This window comes from Rhinoderma darwinii, unplaced genomic scaffold, assembly GCF_050947455.1.
Source record: "Rhinoderma darwinii isolate aRhiDar2 unplaced genomic scaffold, aRhiDar2.hap1 Scaffold_4278, whole genome shotgun sequence".
Classification (NCBI taxonomy): Eukaryota; Metazoa; Chordata; class Amphibia; order Anura; family Rhinodermatidae; genus Rhinoderma; species Rhinoderma darwinii.
The window spans coordinates 102,282-118,569 of NW_027463804.1; the positions used below are offsets into that span (position 1 = coordinate 102,282).

The 16,288-nt window shown below is 47.9% G+C and overlaps 25 non-coding genes across 25 annotated transcripts; all 25 read right to left on the reverse strand.

Moving 5' to 3' along the window:
* Window positions 1–186: 186 nt before the first annotated feature.
* Window positions 187–350, reverse strand: LOC142710807 (U1 spliceosomal RNA). The gene has a single exon (XR_012869795.1). It is a non-coding gene; the product is annotated as a U1 spliceosomal RNA (small nuclear RNA).
* A 475-nt stretch (window positions 351–825) lies between these two features.
* LOC142710765 (U1 spliceosomal RNA) lies at window positions 826–989 on the reverse strand. Its single transcript, XR_012869757.1, has one exon. It is a non-coding gene; the product is annotated as a U1 spliceosomal RNA (small nuclear RNA).
* A 475-nt stretch (window positions 990–1,464) lies between these two features.
* On the reverse strand, window positions 1,465–1,628 carry LOC142710810 (U1 spliceosomal RNA). Its single transcript, XR_012869797.1, has one exon. It is a non-coding gene; the product is annotated as a U1 spliceosomal RNA (small nuclear RNA).
* Window positions 1,629–2,103: 475 nt separating this feature from the next.
* LOC142710766 (U1 spliceosomal RNA) lies at window positions 2,104–2,267 on the reverse strand. Its single transcript, XR_012869758.1, has one exon. It is a non-coding gene; the product is annotated as a U1 spliceosomal RNA (small nuclear RNA).
* Window positions 2,268–2,742: 475 nt separating this feature from the next.
* LOC142710811 (U1 spliceosomal RNA) lies at window positions 2,743–2,906 on the reverse strand. The gene has a single exon (XR_012869798.1). It is a non-coding gene; the product is annotated as a U1 spliceosomal RNA (small nuclear RNA).
* A 476-nt stretch (window positions 2,907–3,382) lies between these two features.
* On the reverse strand, window positions 3,383–3,545 carry LOC142710843 (U1 spliceosomal RNA). Its single transcript, XR_012869827.1, has one exon. It is a non-coding gene; the product is annotated as a U1 spliceosomal RNA (small nuclear RNA).
* Window positions 3,546–4,021: 476 nt separating this feature from the next.
* LOC142710863 (U1 spliceosomal RNA) lies at window positions 4,022–4,185 on the reverse strand. Its single transcript, XR_012869846.1, has one exon. It is a non-coding gene; the product is annotated as a U1 spliceosomal RNA (small nuclear RNA).
* Window positions 4,186–4,657: 472 nt separating this feature from the next.
* Window positions 4,658–4,820, reverse strand: LOC142710862 (U1 spliceosomal RNA). The gene has a single exon (XR_012869845.1). It is a non-coding gene; the product is annotated as a U1 spliceosomal RNA (small nuclear RNA).
* Window positions 4,821–5,291: 471 nt separating this feature from the next.
* On the reverse strand, window positions 5,292–5,456 carry LOC142710852 (U1 spliceosomal RNA). Its single transcript, XR_012869836.1, has one exon. It is a non-coding gene; the product is annotated as a U1 spliceosomal RNA (small nuclear RNA).
* Window positions 5,457–6,048: 592 nt separating this feature from the next.
* On the reverse strand, window positions 6,049–6,212 carry LOC142710869 (U1 spliceosomal RNA). Its single transcript, XR_012869850.1, has one exon. It is a non-coding gene; the product is annotated as a U1 spliceosomal RNA (small nuclear RNA).
* Window positions 6,213–6,687: 475 nt separating this feature from the next.
* Window positions 6,688–6,851, reverse strand: LOC142710767 (U1 spliceosomal RNA). The gene has a single exon (XR_012869759.1). It is a non-coding gene; the product is annotated as a U1 spliceosomal RNA (small nuclear RNA).
* Window positions 6,852–7,317: 466 nt separating this feature from the next.
* On the reverse strand, window positions 7,318–7,480 carry LOC142710847 (U1 spliceosomal RNA). The gene has a single exon (XR_012869831.1). It is a non-coding gene; the product is annotated as a U1 spliceosomal RNA (small nuclear RNA).
* A 478-nt stretch (window positions 7,481–7,958) lies between these two features.
* LOC142710865 (U1 spliceosomal RNA) lies at window positions 7,959–8,120 on the reverse strand. Its single transcript, XR_012869847.1, has one exon. It is a non-coding gene; the product is annotated as a U1 spliceosomal RNA (small nuclear RNA).
* Window positions 8,121–8,592: 472 nt separating this feature from the next.
* Window positions 8,593–8,756, reverse strand: LOC142710768 (U1 spliceosomal RNA). Its single transcript, XR_012869760.1, has one exon. It is a non-coding gene; the product is annotated as a U1 spliceosomal RNA (small nuclear RNA).
* A 592-nt stretch (window positions 8,757–9,348) lies between these two features.
* LOC142710870 (U1 spliceosomal RNA) lies at window positions 9,349–9,512 on the reverse strand. Its single transcript, XR_012869851.1, has one exon. It is a non-coding gene; the product is annotated as a U1 spliceosomal RNA (small nuclear RNA).
* A 475-nt stretch (window positions 9,513–9,987) lies between these two features.
* On the reverse strand, window positions 9,988–10,151 carry LOC142710769 (U1 spliceosomal RNA). The gene has a single exon (XR_012869761.1). It is a non-coding gene; the product is annotated as a U1 spliceosomal RNA (small nuclear RNA).
* A 465-nt stretch (window positions 10,152–10,616) lies between these two features.
* On the reverse strand, window positions 10,617–10,779 carry LOC142710848 (U1 spliceosomal RNA). Its single transcript, XR_012869832.1, has one exon. It is a non-coding gene; the product is annotated as a U1 spliceosomal RNA (small nuclear RNA).
* Window positions 10,780–11,253: 474 nt separating this feature from the next.
* On the reverse strand, window positions 11,254–11,415 carry LOC142710861 (U1 spliceosomal RNA). Its single transcript, XR_012869844.1, has one exon. It is a non-coding gene; the product is annotated as a U1 spliceosomal RNA (small nuclear RNA).
* A 474-nt stretch (window positions 11,416–11,889) lies between these two features.
* LOC142710855 (U1 spliceosomal RNA) lies at window positions 11,890–12,051 on the reverse strand. Its single transcript, XR_012869838.1, has one exon. It is a non-coding gene; the product is annotated as a U1 spliceosomal RNA (small nuclear RNA).
* Window positions 12,052–12,643: 592 nt separating this feature from the next.
* Window positions 12,644–12,807, reverse strand: LOC142710871 (U1 spliceosomal RNA). Its single transcript, XR_012869852.1, has one exon. It is a non-coding gene; the product is annotated as a U1 spliceosomal RNA (small nuclear RNA).
* Window positions 12,808–13,284: 477 nt separating this feature from the next.
* LOC142710859 (U1 spliceosomal RNA) lies at window positions 13,285–13,449 on the reverse strand. The gene has a single exon (XR_012869842.1). It is a non-coding gene; the product is annotated as a U1 spliceosomal RNA (small nuclear RNA).
* A 475-nt stretch (window positions 13,450–13,924) lies between these two features.
* Window positions 13,925–14,087, reverse strand: LOC142710856 (U1 spliceosomal RNA). The gene has a single exon (XR_012869839.1). It is a non-coding gene; the product is annotated as a U1 spliceosomal RNA (small nuclear RNA).
* A 475-nt stretch (window positions 14,088–14,562) lies between these two features.
* LOC142710860 (U1 spliceosomal RNA) lies at window positions 14,563–14,726 on the reverse strand. Its single transcript, XR_012869843.1, has one exon. It is a non-coding gene; the product is annotated as a U1 spliceosomal RNA (small nuclear RNA).
* Window positions 14,727–15,191: 465 nt separating this feature from the next.
* LOC142710854 (U1 spliceosomal RNA) lies at window positions 15,192–15,354 on the reverse strand. Its single transcript, XR_012869837.1, has one exon. It is a non-coding gene; the product is annotated as a U1 spliceosomal RNA (small nuclear RNA).
* A 474-nt stretch (window positions 15,355–15,828) lies between these two features.
* LOC142710851 (U1 spliceosomal RNA) lies at window positions 15,829–15,991 on the reverse strand. The gene has a single exon (XR_012869835.1). It is a non-coding gene; the product is annotated as a U1 spliceosomal RNA (small nuclear RNA).
* Between the last annotated feature and the right edge of the window lie 297 nt (window positions 15,992–16,288).

The window sequence follows — 16,288 nt, forward strand, 5'->3', positions numbered from 1 at the left end:
AGCATCACATAGGAAAGCCACAAAACCAAAGGCAGCTGATAAGGGAGAGAGGAGTATCCAATCCTCTTGGCCACCCAGAGGTCAATTGATGGCTGGCTCGCTCGATCGATCGATCGATCTAGCAAGTATCTCTGACTAGTAATAGTCAGCATTGAATAATAAGCACTGTTTTTCACCAGAGTAAATCAGGGGAAAGCGCGAACGCAGTCCCCCACTACCACAAATTATGCAGTCGAGTTTCCCGCATTTGGGGAAATCGCAGGGGTCAGCACACCCGAAGTGCAATGGCTGAGCCTCACCCTGGGAGAACCACCTTAATGATCATGGTATCTCCCCTGCCAGGTAAGTATGAGTTGCATAGCGCCTGCCAGACAGGCTCCCCTCACAAGAGGCCCTACTAAGTCGCTGAGGATTTTTCCTGGTTTTTGGTCCGAAGCAGGCCAAAGATCACCTGTCTGCATCCACCTTTTTGGATTGAAAGCAGCTTTGTTAACAATCAGTGGTCAAATCACAAGCATACAGTATACCGTCAACCAGCCCAATCAATCAATATCTTTGACACAGGCTCAAAGTAGCACAACATAGTACAGCAAAGGCACAGGTCCTACACTTTACGTTACACTCTGCACTAACATTGAGATAAAGCATCACATAGGAAAGCCACAAAACCAAAGGCAGCTGATAAGGGAGAGAGGAGTATCCAATCCTCTTGGCCACCCAGAGGTCAATTGATGGCTGGCTCGCTCGATCGATCGATCTAGCAAGTATCTCTGACTAGTAATAGTCAGCATTGAATAATAAGCACTGTTTTTCACCAGAGTAAATCAGGGGAAAGCGCGAACGCAGTCCCCCACTACCACAAATTATGCAGTCGAGTTTCCCGCATTTGGGGAAATCGCAGGGGTCAGCACACCCGAAGTGCAATGGATGAGCCTCACCCTGGGAGAACCACCTTAGTGATCATGGTATCTCCCCTGCCAGGTAAGTATGAGTTGCATAGCGCCTGCCAGACAGGCTCCCCTCACAAGAGGCCCTACTAAGTCGCTGAGGATTTTTCCTGGTTTTTGGTCCGAAGCAGGCCAAAGATCACCTGTCTGCATCCACCTTTTTGGATTGAAAGCAGCTTTGTTAACAATCAGTGGTCAAATCACAAGCATACAGTATACCGTCAACCAGCCCAATCAATCAATATCTTTGACACAGGCTCAAAGTAGCACAACATAGTACAGCAAAGGCACAGGTCCTACACTTTACGTTACACTCTGCACTAACATTGAGATAAAGCATCACATAGGAAAGCCACAAAACCAAAGGCAGCTGATAAGGGAGAGAGGAGTATCCAATCCTCTTGGCCACCCAGAGGTCAATTGATGGCTGGCTCGCTCGATCGATCGATCTAGCAAGTATCTCTGACTAGTAATAGTCAGCATTGAATAATAAGCACTGTTTTTCACCAGAGTAAATCAGGGGAAAGCGCGAACGCAGTCCCCCACTACCACAAATTATGCAGTCGAGTTTCCCGCATTTGGGGAAATCGCAGGGGTCAGCACACCCGAAGTGCAATGGCTGAGCCTCACCCTGGGAGAACCACCTTAATGATCATGGTATCTCCCCTGCCAGGTAAGTATGAGTTGCATAGCGCCTGCCAGACAGGCTCCCCTCACAAGAGGCCCTACTAAGTCGCTGAGGATTTTTCCTGGTTTTTGGTCCGAAGCAGGCCAAAGATCACCTGTCTGCATCCACCTTTTTGGATTGAAAGCAGCTTTGTTAACAATCAGTGGTCAAATCACAAGCATACAGTATACCGTCAACCAGCCCAATCAATCAATATCTTTGACACAGGCTCAAAGTAGCACAACATAGTACAGCAAAGGCACAGGTCCTACACTTTACGTTACACTCTGCACTAACATTGAGATAAAGCATCACATAGGAAAGCCACAAAACCAAAGGCAGCTGATAAGGGAGAGAGGAGTATCCAATCCTCTTGGCCACCCAGAGGTCAATTGATGGCTGGCTCGCTCGATCGATCGATCTAGCAAGTATCTCTGACTAGTAATAGTCAGCATTGAATAATAAGCACTGTTTTTCACCAGAGTAAATCAGGGGAAAGCGCGAACGCAGTCCCCCACTACCACAAATTATGCAGTCGAGTTTCCCGCATTTGGGGAAATCGCAGGGGTCAGCACACCCGAAGTGCAATGGATGAGCCTCACCCTGGGAGAACCACCTTAGTGATCATGGTATCTCCCCTGCCAGGTAAGTATGAGTTGCATAGCGCCTGCCAGACAGGCTCCCCTCACAAGAGGCCCTACTAAGTCGCTGAGGATTTTTCCTGGTTTTTGGTCCGAAGCAGGCCAAAGATCACCTGTCTGCATCCACCTTTTTGGATTGAAAGCAGCTTTGTTAACAATCAGTGGTCAAATCACAAGCATACAGTATACCGTCAACCAGCCCAATCAATCAATATCTTTGACACAGGCTCAAAGTAGCACAACATAGTACAGCAAAGGCACAGGTCCTACACTTTACGTTACACTCTGCACTAACATTGAGATAAAGCATCACATAGGAAAGCCACAAAAACCAAAGGCAGCTGATAAGGAAGAGGAGTATCCAATCCTCTTGGCCACCCAGAGGTCAATTGATGGCTGGCTCGCTCGATCGATCGATCTAGCAAGTATCTCTGACTAGTAATAGGTCAGCATTGAATAATAAGCACTGTTTTTCACCAGAGTAAATCAGGGGAAAGCGCGAACGCAGTCCCCCACTACCACAAATTATGCAGTCGAGTTTCCCGCATTTGGGGAAATCGCAGGGGTCAGCACACCCGAAGTGCAATGGCTGAGCCTCACCCTGGGAGAACCACCTTAATGATCATGGTATCTCCCCTGCCAGGTAAGTATGAGTTGCATAGCGCCTGCCAGACAGGCTCCCCCTCACAAGAGGCCCTACTAAGTCGCTGAGGATTTTTCCTGGTTTTTGGTCCGAAGCAGGCCAAAGATCACCTGTCTGCATCCACCTTTTTGGATTGAAAGCAGCTTTGTTAACAATCAGTGGTCAAATCACAAGCATACAGTATACCGTCAACCAGCCCAATCAATCAATATCTTTGACACAGGCTCAAAGTAGCACAACATAGTACAGCAAAGGCACAGGTCCTACACTTTACGTTACACTCTGCACTAACATTGAGATAAAGCATCACATAGGAAAGCCACAAAACCAAAGGCAGCTGATAAGGGAGAGAGGAGTATCCAATCCTCTTGGCCACCCAGAGGTCAATTGATGGCTGGCTCGCTCGATCGATCGATCTAGCAAGTATCTCTGACTAGTAATAGTCAGCATTGAATAATAAGCACTGTTTTTCACCAGAGTAAATCAGGGGAAAGCGCGAACGCAGTCCCCCACTACCACAAATTATGCAGTCGAGTTTCCCGCATTTGGGAAATCGCAGGGGTCAGCACACCCGAAGTGCAATGGATGAGCCTCACCCTGGGAGAACCACCTTAGTGATCATGGTATCTCCCCTGCCAGGTAAGTATGAGTTGCATAGCGCCTGCCAGACAGGCTCCCCTCACAAGAGGCCCTACTAAGTCGCTGAGGATTTTTCCTGGTTTTTGGTCCGAAGCAGGCCAAAGATCACCTGTCTGCATCCACCTTTTTGGATTGAAAGCAGCTTTGTTAACAATCAGTGGTCAAATCACAAGCATACAGTATACCGTCAACCAGCCCAATCAATCAATATCTTTGACACAGGCTCAAAGTAGCACAACATATTACAGGCAAAGGCACAGGTCCTACACTTTACGTTACACTCTGCACTAACATTGAGATAAAGCATCACATAGGAAAGCCACAAAACCAAAGGCAGCTGATAAGGGAGAGAGGAGTATCCAATTCCTCTTGGCCACCCAGAGGTCAATTGATGGCTGGCTCGCTCGATCGATCGATCTAGCAAGTATCTCTGACTAGTAATAGTCAGCATTGAATAATAAGCACTGTTTTCACCAGAGTAAATCAGGGGAAAGCGCGAACGCAGTCCCCCACTACCACAAATTATGCAGTCGAGTTTCCCGCATTTGGGGAAATCGCAGGGGTCAGCACACCCGAAGTGCAATGGCTGAGCCTCACCCTGGAGAACCACCTTAATGATCATGGTATCTCCCCCTGCCAGGTAAGTCTGAGTTGCATAGCGCCTGCCAGACAGGCTCCCCTCACAAGAGGCCCTACTAAGTCGCTGAGGATTTTTCCTGGTTTTTGGTCCGAAGCAGGCCAAAGATCACCTGTCTGCATCCACCTTTTTGGATTGAAAGCAGCTTTGTTAACAATCAGTGGTCAAATCACAAGCATACAGTATACCGTCAACCAGCCCAATCAATCAATATCTTTGACACAGGCTCAAAGTAGCACAACATAGTACAGCAAAGGCACAGGTCCTACACTTTACGTTACACTCTGCACTAACATTGAGATAAAGCATCACATAGAAAGCCACAAAACCAAAGGCAGCTGATAAGGGAGAGAGAGTATCCAATCCTCTTGGCCACCCAGAGGTCAATTGATGGCTGGCTCGCTCGATCGATCGATCTAGCAAGTATCTCTGACTAGTAATAGTCAGCATTGAATAATAAGCACTGTTTTTCACCAGAGTAAATCAGGGAAAGCGCGAACGCAGTCCCCCACTACCACAAATTATGCAGTCGAGTTTCCCGCATTTGGGGAAATCGCAGGGGTCAGCACACCCGAAGTGCAATGGATGAGCCTCACCCTGGGAGAACCACCTTAGTGATCATGGTATCTCCCTGCCAGGTAAGTATGAGTTGCATAGCGCCTGCCAGACAGGCTCCCTCACAAGAGGCCCTACTAAGTCGCTGAGGATTTTTCCTGGTTTTTGGTCCGAAGCAGGCAAAGATCACCTGTCTGCATCCACCTTTTGGATTGAAAGCAGCTTTGTTAACAATCAGTGGTCAAATCACAAGCATACAGTATACCGTCAACCAGCCCAATCAATCAATATCTTTGACACAGGCTCAAAGTAGCACAACATAGTACAGCAAAGGCACAGTCCTACACTTTACGTTACACTCTGCACTAACATTGAGATAAAGCATCACATAGGAAAGCCACAAAACCAAAGGCAGCTGATAAGGGAGAGAGGAGTATCCAATCCTCTTGGCCACCCAGAGGTCAATTGATGGCTGGCTCGCTCGATCGATCGATCTAGCAAGTATCTCTGACTAGTAATAGTCAGCATTGATTAATAAGCACTGTTTTTCACCAGAGTAAATCAGGGGAAAGCGCGAACGCAGTCCCCCACTACCACAAATTATGCAGTCGAGTTTCCCGCATTTGGGGAAATCGCAGGGGTCAGCACACCCGAAGTGCAATGGATGAGCCTCACCCTGGGAGAACCACCTTAGTGATCATGGTATCTCCCCCTGCCAGGTAAGTATGAGTTGCATAGCGCCTGCCAGACAGGCTCCCCTCACAAGAGGCCCTACTAAGTCGCTGAGGATTTTTCCTGGTTTTTGGTCCGAAGCAGGCCAAAGATCACCTGTCTGGATCCAACTGCGCCAAAAAACGGATGCACCTCATTGTACGGAGGCAGGGGTGTGCAGGCACCCCAAATTCCATAAGACACAGGCTCAAGTCTAAGCACTTCCAAGATGCACAGCAACCAGGGTATTAGCATATGGGGCGGCGGCTTCTGGTCAGAGCATTGCCGTGCCGATGAAGCAGTCCCCACATTTGCATGCCGTCACCTGTGAGACAGAGAGGAAGGATAGGTTAGGTTAGGAAAGGCTCGCCATGCCCTGACTTCTCGAAGCCCAGCAGAAAAAGAAACTTCACTGATCACACTGTTGTTCATCCACGAGGGGGAGACAAAGGCTGCGTATACAGCTAAATATAAAGAGATAATGTACCACATTTTGGATTGAAAAACAGCTTTGTTGACAATCGGTGGTTAAATCACAAGCATACAAGTACCTCTGACTAGTAACAGTCAGCATTGAATAATAAGCACTGTTTTTCACCAGAGTAAATCAGGGGAAAGCGCGAACGCAGTCCCCCACTACCACAAATTATGCAGTCGAGTTTCCCGCATTTGGGGAAATCGCAGGGGTCAGCACACCCGAAGTGCAATGGATGAGCCTCACCCTGGGAGAACCACCTTAATGATCATGGTATCTCCCCTGCCAGGTAAGTATGAGTTGCATAGCGCCTGCCAGACAGGCTCCCCTCACAAGAGGCCCTACTAAGTCGCTGAGGATTTTCCTGGTTTTTGGTCCGAAGCAGGCCAAAGATCACCTGTCTGCATCCACCTTTTTGGATTGAAAGCAGCTTTGTTAACAATCAGTGGTCAAATCACAAGCATACAGTATACCGTCAACCAGCCCAATCAATCAATATCTTTGACACAGGCTCAAAGTAGCACAACATAGTACAGCAAAGGCACAGGTCCTACACTTTACGTTACACTCTGCACTAACATTGAGATAAAGCATCACATAGGAAAGCCACAAAACCAAAGGCAGCTGATAAGGGAGAGAGGAGTATCCAATCCTCTTGGCCACCCAGAGGTCAATTGATGGCTGGCTCGCTCGATCGATCGATCTAGCAAGTATCTCTGAACTAGTAATAGTCAGCATTGAATAATAAGCACTGTTTTTCACCAGAGTAAATCAGGGGAAAGCGCGAACGCAGTCCCCCACTACCACAAATTATGCAGTCGAGTTTCCCGCATTTGGGGAAATCGCAGGGGTCAGCACACCCGAAGTGCAATGGATGAGCCTCACCCTGGGAGAACCACCTTAGTGATCATGGTATCTCCCCTGCCAGGTAAGTATGAGTTGCATAGCGCCTGCCAGACAGGCTCCCTCACAAGAGGCCCTACTAAGTCGCTGAGGATTTTTCCTGGTTTTTGGTCCGAAGCAGGCCAAAGATCACCTGTCTGCATCCACCTTTTTGGATTGAAAGCAGCTTTGTTAACAATCAGTGGTCAAATCACAAGCATACAGTATACCGTCAACCAGCCCAATCAATCAATATCTTTGACACAGGCTCAAAGTAGCACAACATAGTACAGCAAAGGCACAGGTCCTACACTTTACGTTACACTCTGCACTAACATTGAGATAAAGCATCACATAGGAAAGCCACAAAACCAAAGGCAGCTGATAAGGGAGAGAGGAGTATCCAATCCTCTTGGCCACCCAGAGGTCAATTGATGGCTGGCTCGCTCGATCTAGCAAGTATCTCTGACTAGTAATAGTCAGCATTGAATAATAAGCACTGTTTTTCACCAGAGTAAATCAGGGGAAAGCGCAAACGCAGTCCCCCACTACCACAAATTATGCAGTCGAGTTTCCGCATTTGGGGAAATCGCAGGGGTCAGCACACCCGAAGTGCAATGGCTGAGCCTCACCCTGGGAGAACCACCTTAATGATCATGGTATCTCCCCTGCCAGGTAAGTATGAGTTGCATAGCGCCTGCCAGACAGGCTCCCCTCACAAGAGGCCCTACTAAGTCGCTGAGGATTTTTCCTGGTTTTTGGTCCGAAGCAGGCCAAAGATCACCTGTCTGCATCCACCTTTTTGGATTGAAAGCAGCTTTGTTAACAATCAGTGGTCAAATCACAAGCATACAAGTATACCGTCAACCAGCCCAATCAATCAATATCTTTTGACACAGGCTCAAAGTAGCACAACATAGTACAGCAAAGGCACAGGTCCTACACTTTACGTTACACTCTGCACTAACATTGAGATAAAGCATCACATAGGAAAGCCACAAAACCAAAGGCAGCTGATAAGGGAGAGAGGAGTATCCAATCCTCTTGGCCACCCAGAGGTCAATTGATGGCTGGCTCGCTCGATCGATCGATCTAGCAAGTATCTCTGAACTAGTAATAGTCAGCATTGAATAATAAGCACTGTTTTTCACCAGAGTAAATCAGGGGAAAGCGCGAACGCAGTCCCCCACTACCACAATTATGCAGTCGAGTTTCCCGCATTTGGGGAAATCGCAGGGTCAGCACACCCGAAGTGCAATGGATGAGCCTCACCCTGGGAGAACCACCTTAGTGATCATGGTATCTCCCCTGCCAGGTAAGTAGAGTTGCATAGCGCCTGCCAGACAGGCTCCCCTCACAAGAGGCCCTACTAAGTCGCTGAGGATTTTTCCTGGTTTTTGGTCCGAAGCAGGCCAAAGATCACCTGTCTGCATCCACCTTTTTGGATTGAAAGCAGCTTTGTTAACAATCAGTGGTCAAATCACAAGCATACAGTATACCGTCAACCAGCCCAATCAATCAATATCTTTGACACAGGCTCAAAGTAGCACAACATAGTACAGCAAAGGCACAGGTCCTACACTTTACGTTACACTCTGCACTAACATTGAGATAAAGCATCACATAGGAAAGCCACAAAACCAAAGGCAGCTGATAAGGAGAGAGAGTATCCAATCCTCTTGGCCACCCAGAGGTCAATTGATGGCTGGCTCGCTCGATCGATCGATCTAGCAAGTATCTCTGACTAGTAATAGTCAGCATTGATTAATAAGCACTGTTTTTCACCAGAGTAAATCAGGGGAAAGCGCGAACGCAGTCCCCCACTACCACAAATTATGCAGTCGAGTTTCCCGCATTTGGGGAAATCGCAGGGGTCAGCACACCCGAAGTGCAATGGATGAGCCTCACCCTGGGAGAACCACCTTAGTGATCATGGTATCTCCCCTGCCAGGTAAGTATGAGTTGCATAGCGCCTGCCAGACAGGCTCCCTCACAAGAGGCCCTACTAAGTCGCTGAGGATTTTTCCTGGTTTTTGGTCCGAAGCAGGCCAAAGATCACCTGTCTGGATCCAACTGCGCCAAAAAACGGATGCACCTCATTGTACGGAGCCAGGGGTGTGCAGGCACCCCAAATTCCATAAGACACAGGCTCAAGTCTAAGCACTTCCAAGATGCACAGCAACCAGGGTATTAGCATATGGGGCGGCGGCTTCTGGTCAGAGCATTGCCGTGCCGATGAAGCAGTCCCCACATTTGCATGCCGTCACCTGTGAGACAGAGAGGAAGGATAGGTTAGGTTAGGGAAAGGCTCGCCATGCCCTGACTTCTCGAAGCCCAGCAGAAAAAGAAACTTCACTGATCACACTGTTGTTCATCCACGAGGGGGAGACAAAGGCTGCGTATACAGCTAAATATAAAGAGATAATGTACCACATTTTGGATTGAAAAACAGCTTTGTTGACAATCGGTGGTTAAATCACAAGCATACAAGTACCTCTGACTAGTAACAGTCAGCATTGAATAATAAGCACTGTTTTTCACCAGAGTAAATCAGGGGAAAGCGCGAACGCAGTCCCCCACTACCACAAATTATGCAGTCGAGTTTCCCGCATTTGGGGAAATCGCAGGGGTCAGCACACCCGAAGTGCAATGGATGAGCCTCACCCTGGGAGAACCACCTTAATGATCATGGTATCTCCCCTGCCAGGTAAGTATGAGTTGCATAGCGCCTGCCAGACAGGCTCCCCTCACAAGAGGCCCTACTAAGTCGCTGAGGATTTTTCCTGGTTTTTGGTCCGAAGCAGGCCAAAGATCACCTGTCTGCATCCACCTTTTTGGATTGAAAGCAGCTTTGTTAACAATCAGTGGTCAAATCACAAGCATACAGTATACCGTCAACCAGCCCAATCAATCAATATCTTTGACACAGGCTCAAAGTAGCACAACATAGTACAGCAAAGGCACAGGTCCTACACTTTACGTTACACTCTGCACTAACATTGAGATAAAGCATCACATAGGAAAGCCACAAAACCAAAGGCAGCTGATAAGGGAGAGAGGAGTATCCAATCCTCTTGGCCACCCAGAGGTCAATTGATGGCTGGCTCGCTCGATCGATCGATCTAGCAAGTATCTCTGACTAGTAATAGTCAGCATTGAATAATAAGCACTGTTTTTCACCAGAGTAAATCAGGGGAAAGCGCGAACGCAGTCCCCCACTACCACAAATTATGCAGTCGAGTTTCCCGCATTTGGGGAAATCGCAGGGGTCAGCACACCCGAAGTGCAATGGATGAGCCTCACCCTGGGAGAACCACCTTAGTGATCATGGTATCTCCCCTGCCAGGTAAGTATGAGTTGCATAGCGCCTGCCAGACAGGCTCCCCTCACAAGAGGCCCTACTAAGTCGCTGAGGATTTTTCCTGGTTTTTGGTCCGAAGCAGGCCAAAGATCACCTGTCTGCATCCACCTTTTTGGATTGAAAGCAGCTTTGTTAACAATCAGTGGTCAAATCACAAGCATACAGTATACCGTCAACCAGCCCAATCATCAATATCTTTGACACAGGCTCAAAGTAGCACAACATAGTACAGCAAAGGCACAGGTCCTACACTTTACGTTACACTCTGCACTAACATTGAGATAAAGCATCACATAGGAAAGCCACAAAACCAAAGGCAGCTGATAAGGGAGAGAGGAGTATCCAATCCTCTTGGCCACCCAGAGGTCAATTGATGGCTGGCTCGCTCGATCTAGCAAGTATCTCTGACTAGTAATAGTCAGCATTGAATATAAGCACTGTTTTTCACCAGAGTAAATCAGGGGAAAGCGCAAACGCAGTCCCCCACTACCACAAATTATGCAGTCGAGTTCCCGCATTTGGGGAAATCGCAGGGGTCAGCACACCCGAAGTGCAATGGCTGAGCCTCACCCTGGGAGAACCACCTTAATGATCATGGTATCTCCCCTGCCAGGTAAGTATGAGTTGCATAGCGCCTGCCAGACAGGCTCCCTCACAAGAGGCCCTACTAAGTCGCTGAGGATTTTTCCTGGTTTTTGGTCCGAAGCAGGCCAAAGATCACCTGTCTGCATCCACCTTTTTGGATTGAAAGCAGCTTTGTTAACAATCAGTGGTCAAATCACAAGCATACAGTATACCGTCAACCAGCCCAATCAATCAATATCTTTGACACAGGCTCAAAGTAGCACAACATAGTACAGCAAAGGCACAGGTCCTACACTTTACGTTACACTCTGCACTAACATTGAGATAAAGCATCACATAGGAAAGCCACAAAACCAAAGGCAGCTGATAAGGGAGAGAGGAGTATCCAATCCTCTTGGCCACCCAGAGGTCAATTGATGGCTGGCTCGCTCGATCGATCGATCTAGCAAGTATCTCTGACTAGTAATAGTCAGCATTGAATAATAAGCACTGTTTTTCACCAGAGTAAATCAGGGGAAAGCGCGAACGCAGTCCCCCACTACCACAAATTATGCAGTCGAGTTTCCCGCATTTGGGAAATCGCAGGGGTCAGCACACCCGAAGTGCAATGGATGAGCCTCACCCTGGGAGAACCACCTTAGTGATCATGGTATCTCCCTGCCAGGTAAGTATGAGTTGCATAGCGCCTGCCAGACAGGCTCCCCTCACAAGAGGCCCTACTAAGTCGCTGAGGATTTTTCCTGGTTTTTGGTCCGAAGCAGGCCAAAGATCACCTGTCTGCATCCACCTTTTTGGATTGAAAGCAGCTTTGTTAACAATCAGTGGTCAAATCACAAGCATACAGTATACCGTCAACCAGCCCAATCAATCAATATCTTTGACACAGGCTCAAAGTAGCACAACATAGTACAGCAAAGGCACAGGTCCTACACTTTACGTTACACTCTGCACTAACATTGAGATAAAGCATCACATAGGAAAGCCACAAACCAAAGGCAGCTGATAAGGGAGAGAGGAGTATCCAATCCTCTTGGCCACCCAGAGGTCAATTGATGGCTGGCTCGCTCGATCGATCGATCTAGCAAGTATCTCTGACTAGTAATAGTCAGCATTGAATAATAAGCACTGTTTTTCACCAGAGTAAATCAGGGGAAAGCGCGAACGCAGTCCCCACTACCACAAATTATGCAGTCGAGTTTCCCGCATTTGGGAAATCGCAGGGGTCAGCACACCCGAAGTGCAATGGATGAGCCTCACCCTGGGAGAACCACCTTAGTGATCATGGTATCTCCCCTGCCAGGTAAGTATGAGTTGCATAGCGCCTGCCAGACAGGCTCCCTCACAAGAGGCCCTACTAAGTCGCTGAGGATTTTTCCTGGTTTTTGGTCCGAAGCAGGCCAAAGATCACCTGTCTGGATCCAACTGCGCCAAAAAACGGATGCACCTCATTGTACGGAGCCAGGGTGTGCAGGCACCCCAAATTCCATAAGACCACAGGCTCAAGTCTAAGCACTTCCAAGATGCACAGCAACCAGGGTATTAGCATATGGGGCGGCGGCTTCTGGTCAGAGCATTGCCGTGCCGATGAAGCAGTCCCCACATTTGCATGCCGTCACCTGTGAGACAGAGAGGAAGGATAGGTTAGGTTAGGGAAAGGCTCGCCATGCCCTGACTTCTCGAAGCCCAGCAGAAAAAGAAACTTCACTGATCACACTGTTGTTCATCCACGAGGGGGAGACAAAGGCTGCGTATACAGCTAAATATAAAGAGATAATGTACCACATTTTGGATTGAAAAACAGCTTTGTTGACAATCGGTGGTTAAATCACAAGCATACAAGTACCTCTGACTAGTAACAGTCAGCATTGAATAATAAGCACTGTTTTTCACCAGAGTAAATCAGGGGAAAGCGCGAACGCAGTCCCCCACTACCACAAATTATGCAGTCGAGTTTCCCGCATTTGGGGAAATCGCAGGGGTCAGCACACCCGAAGTGCAATGGATGAGCCTCACCCTGGGAGAACCACCTTAATGATCATGGTATCTCCCCTGCCAGGTAAGTATGAGTTGCATAGCGCCTGCCAGACAGGCTCCCCTCACAAGAGGCCCTACTAAGTCGCTGAGGATTTTTCCTGGTTTTTGGTCCGAAGCAGGCCAAAGATCACCTGTCTGCATCCACCTTTTTGGATTGAAAGCAGCTTTGTTAACAATCAGTGGTCAAATCACAAGCATACAGTATACCGTCAACCAGCCCAATCAATCAATATCTTTGACACAGGCTCAAAGTAGCACAACATAGTACAGCAAAGGCACAGGTCCTACACTTTACGTTACACTCTGCACTAACATTGAGATAAAGCATCACATAGGAAAGCCACAAAACCAAAGGCAGCTGATAAGGGAGAGAGGAGTATCCAATCCTCTTGGCCACCCAGAGGTCAATTGATGGCTGGCTCGCTCGATCGATCGATCGATCTAGCAAGTATCTCTGACTAGTATAGTCAGCATTGAATAATAAGCACTGTTTTTCACCAGAGTAAATCAGGGAAAGCGCGAACGCAGTCCCCCACTACCACAAAATTATGCAGTCGAGTTTCCCGCATTTGGGGAAATCGCAGGGGTCAGCACACCCGAAGTGCAATGGATGAGCCTCACCCTGGGAGAACCACCTTAGTGATCATGGTATCTCCCCTGCCAGGTAAGTATGAGTTGCATAGCGCCTGCCAGACAGGCTCCCCTCACAAGAGGCCCTACTAAGTCGCTGAGGATTTTTCCTGGTTTTTGGTCCGAAGCAGGCCAAAGATCACCTGTCTGCATCCACCTTTTTGGATTGAAAGCAGCTTTGTTAACAATCAGTGGTCAAATCACAAGCATACAGTATACCGTCAACCAGCCAATCAATCAATATCTTTGACACAGGCTCAAAGTAGCACAACATAGTACAGCAAAGGCACAGGTCCTACACTTTACGTTACACTCTGCACTAACATTGAGATAAAGCATCACATAGGAAAGCCACAAAACCAAAGGCAGCTGATAAGGGAGAGAGGAGTAATCCAATCCTCTTGGCCACCCAGAGGTCAATTGATGGCTGGCTCGCTCGATCGATCGATCTAGCAAGTATCTCTGACTAGTAATAGTCAGCATTGAATAATAAGCACTGTTTTTCACCAGAGTAAATCAGGGGAAAGCGCGAACGCAGTCCCCCACTACCACAAATTATGCAGTCGAGTTTCCCGCATTTGGGGAAATCGCAGGGGTCAGCACACCCGAAGTGCAATGGATGAGCCTCACCCTGGGAGAACCACCTTAGTGATCATGGTATCTCCCTGCCAGGTAAGTATGAGTTGCATAGCGCCTGCCAGACAGGCTCCCCTCACAAGAGGCCCTACTAAGTCGCTGAGGATTTTTCCTGGTTTTTGGTCCGAAGCAGGCCAAAGATCACCTGTCTGCATCCACCTTTTTGGATTGAAAGCAGCTTTGTTAACAATCAGTGGTCAAATCACAAGCATACAGTATACCGTCAACCAGCCCAATCAATCAATATCTTTGACACAGGCTCAAAGTAGCACAACATAGTACAGCAAAGGCACAGGTCCTACACTTTACGTTACACTCTGCACTAACATTGAGATAAAGCATCACATAGGAAAGCCACAAAACCAAAGGCAGCTGATAAGGGAGAGAGGAGTATCCAATCCTCTTGGCCACCCAGAGGTCAATTGATGGCTGGCTCGCTCGATCGATCGATCTAGCAAGTATCTCTGACTAGTAATAGTCAGCATTGAATAATAAGCACTGTTTTTCACCAGAGTAAATCAAGGGAAAGCGCGAACGCAGTCCCCCACTACCACAAATTATGCAGTCGAGTTTCCGCATTTGGGGAAATCGCAGGGGTCAGCACACCCGAAGTGCAATGGATGAGCCTCAACCCTGGGAGAACCACCTTAGTGATCATGGTATCTCCCCTGCCAGGTAAGTATGAGTTGCATAGCGCCTGCCAGACAGGCTCCCCTCACAAGAGGCCCTACTAAGTCGCTGAGGATTTTCCTGGTTTTGGTCCGAAGCAGGCCAAAGATCACCTGTCTGCATCCACCTTTTTGGATTGAAAGCAGCTTTGTTAACAATCAGTGGTCAAATCACAAGCATACAGTATACCGTCAACCAGCCCAATCAATCAATATCTTTGACACAGGCTCAAAGTAGCACAACATAGTACAGCAAAGGCACAGGTCCTACACTTTACGTTACACTCTGCACTAACATTGAGATAAAGCATCACATAGGAAAGCCACAAAACCAAAGGCAGCTGATAAGGGAGAGAGGAGTATCCAATCCTCTTGGCCACCCAGAGGTCAATTGATGGCTGGCTCGCTCGATCTAGCAAGTATCTCTGACTAGTAATAGTCAGCATTGAATAATAAGCACTGTTTTTCACCAGAGTAAATCAGGGGAAAGCGCAAACGCAGTCCCCACTACCACAAATTATGCAGTCGAGTTTCCCGCATTTGGGGAAATCGCAGGGGTCAGCACACCCGAAGTGCAATGGCTGAGCCTCACCCTGGGAGAACCACCTTAATGATCATGGTATCTCCCCTGCCAGGTAAGTATGAGTTGCATAGCGCCTGCCAGACAGGCTCCCCTCACAAGAGGCCCTACTAAGTCGCTGAGGATTTTTCCTGGTTTTTGGTCCGAAGCAGGCCAAAGATCACCTGTCTGCATCCACCTTTTTGGATTGAAAGCAGCTTTGTTAACAATCAGTGGTCAAATCACAAGCATACAGTATACCGTCAACCAGCCCAATCAATCAATATCTTTGACACAGGCTCAAAGTAGCACAACATAGTACAGCAAAGGCACAGGTCCTACACTTTACGTTACACTCTGCACTAACATTGAGATAAAGCATCACATAGGAAAGCCACAAAACCAAAGGCAGCTGATAAGGGAGAGAGGAGTATCCAATCCTCTTGGCCACCCAGAGGTCAATTGATGGCTGGCTCGCTCGATCGATCGATCTAGCAAGTATCTCTGACTAGTAATAGTCAGCATTGAATAATAAGCACTGTTTTTCACCAGAGTAAATCAGGGAAAGCGCGAACGCAGTCCCCCACTACCACAAATTATGCAGTCGAGTTTCCCGCATTTGGGAAATCGCAGGGGTCAGCACACCCGAAGTGCAATGGATGAGCCTCACCCTGGGAGAACCACCTTAGTGATCATGGTATCTCCCCTGCCAGGTAAGTATGAGTTGCATAGCGCCTGCCAGACAGGCTCCCCTCACAAGAGGCCCTACTAAGTCGCTGAGGATTTTTCCTGGTTTTGGTCCGAAGCAGGCCAAAGATCACCTGTCTGCATCCACCTTTTTGGATGAAAGCAGCTTTGTTAACAATCAGTGGTCAAATCACAAGCATACAGTATACCGTCAACCAGCCCAATCAATCAATATCTTTGACACAGGCTCAAAGTAGCACAACATAGTACAGCAAAGGCACAGGTCCTACACTTTACGTTACACTCTGCACTAACATTGAGATAAAGCATC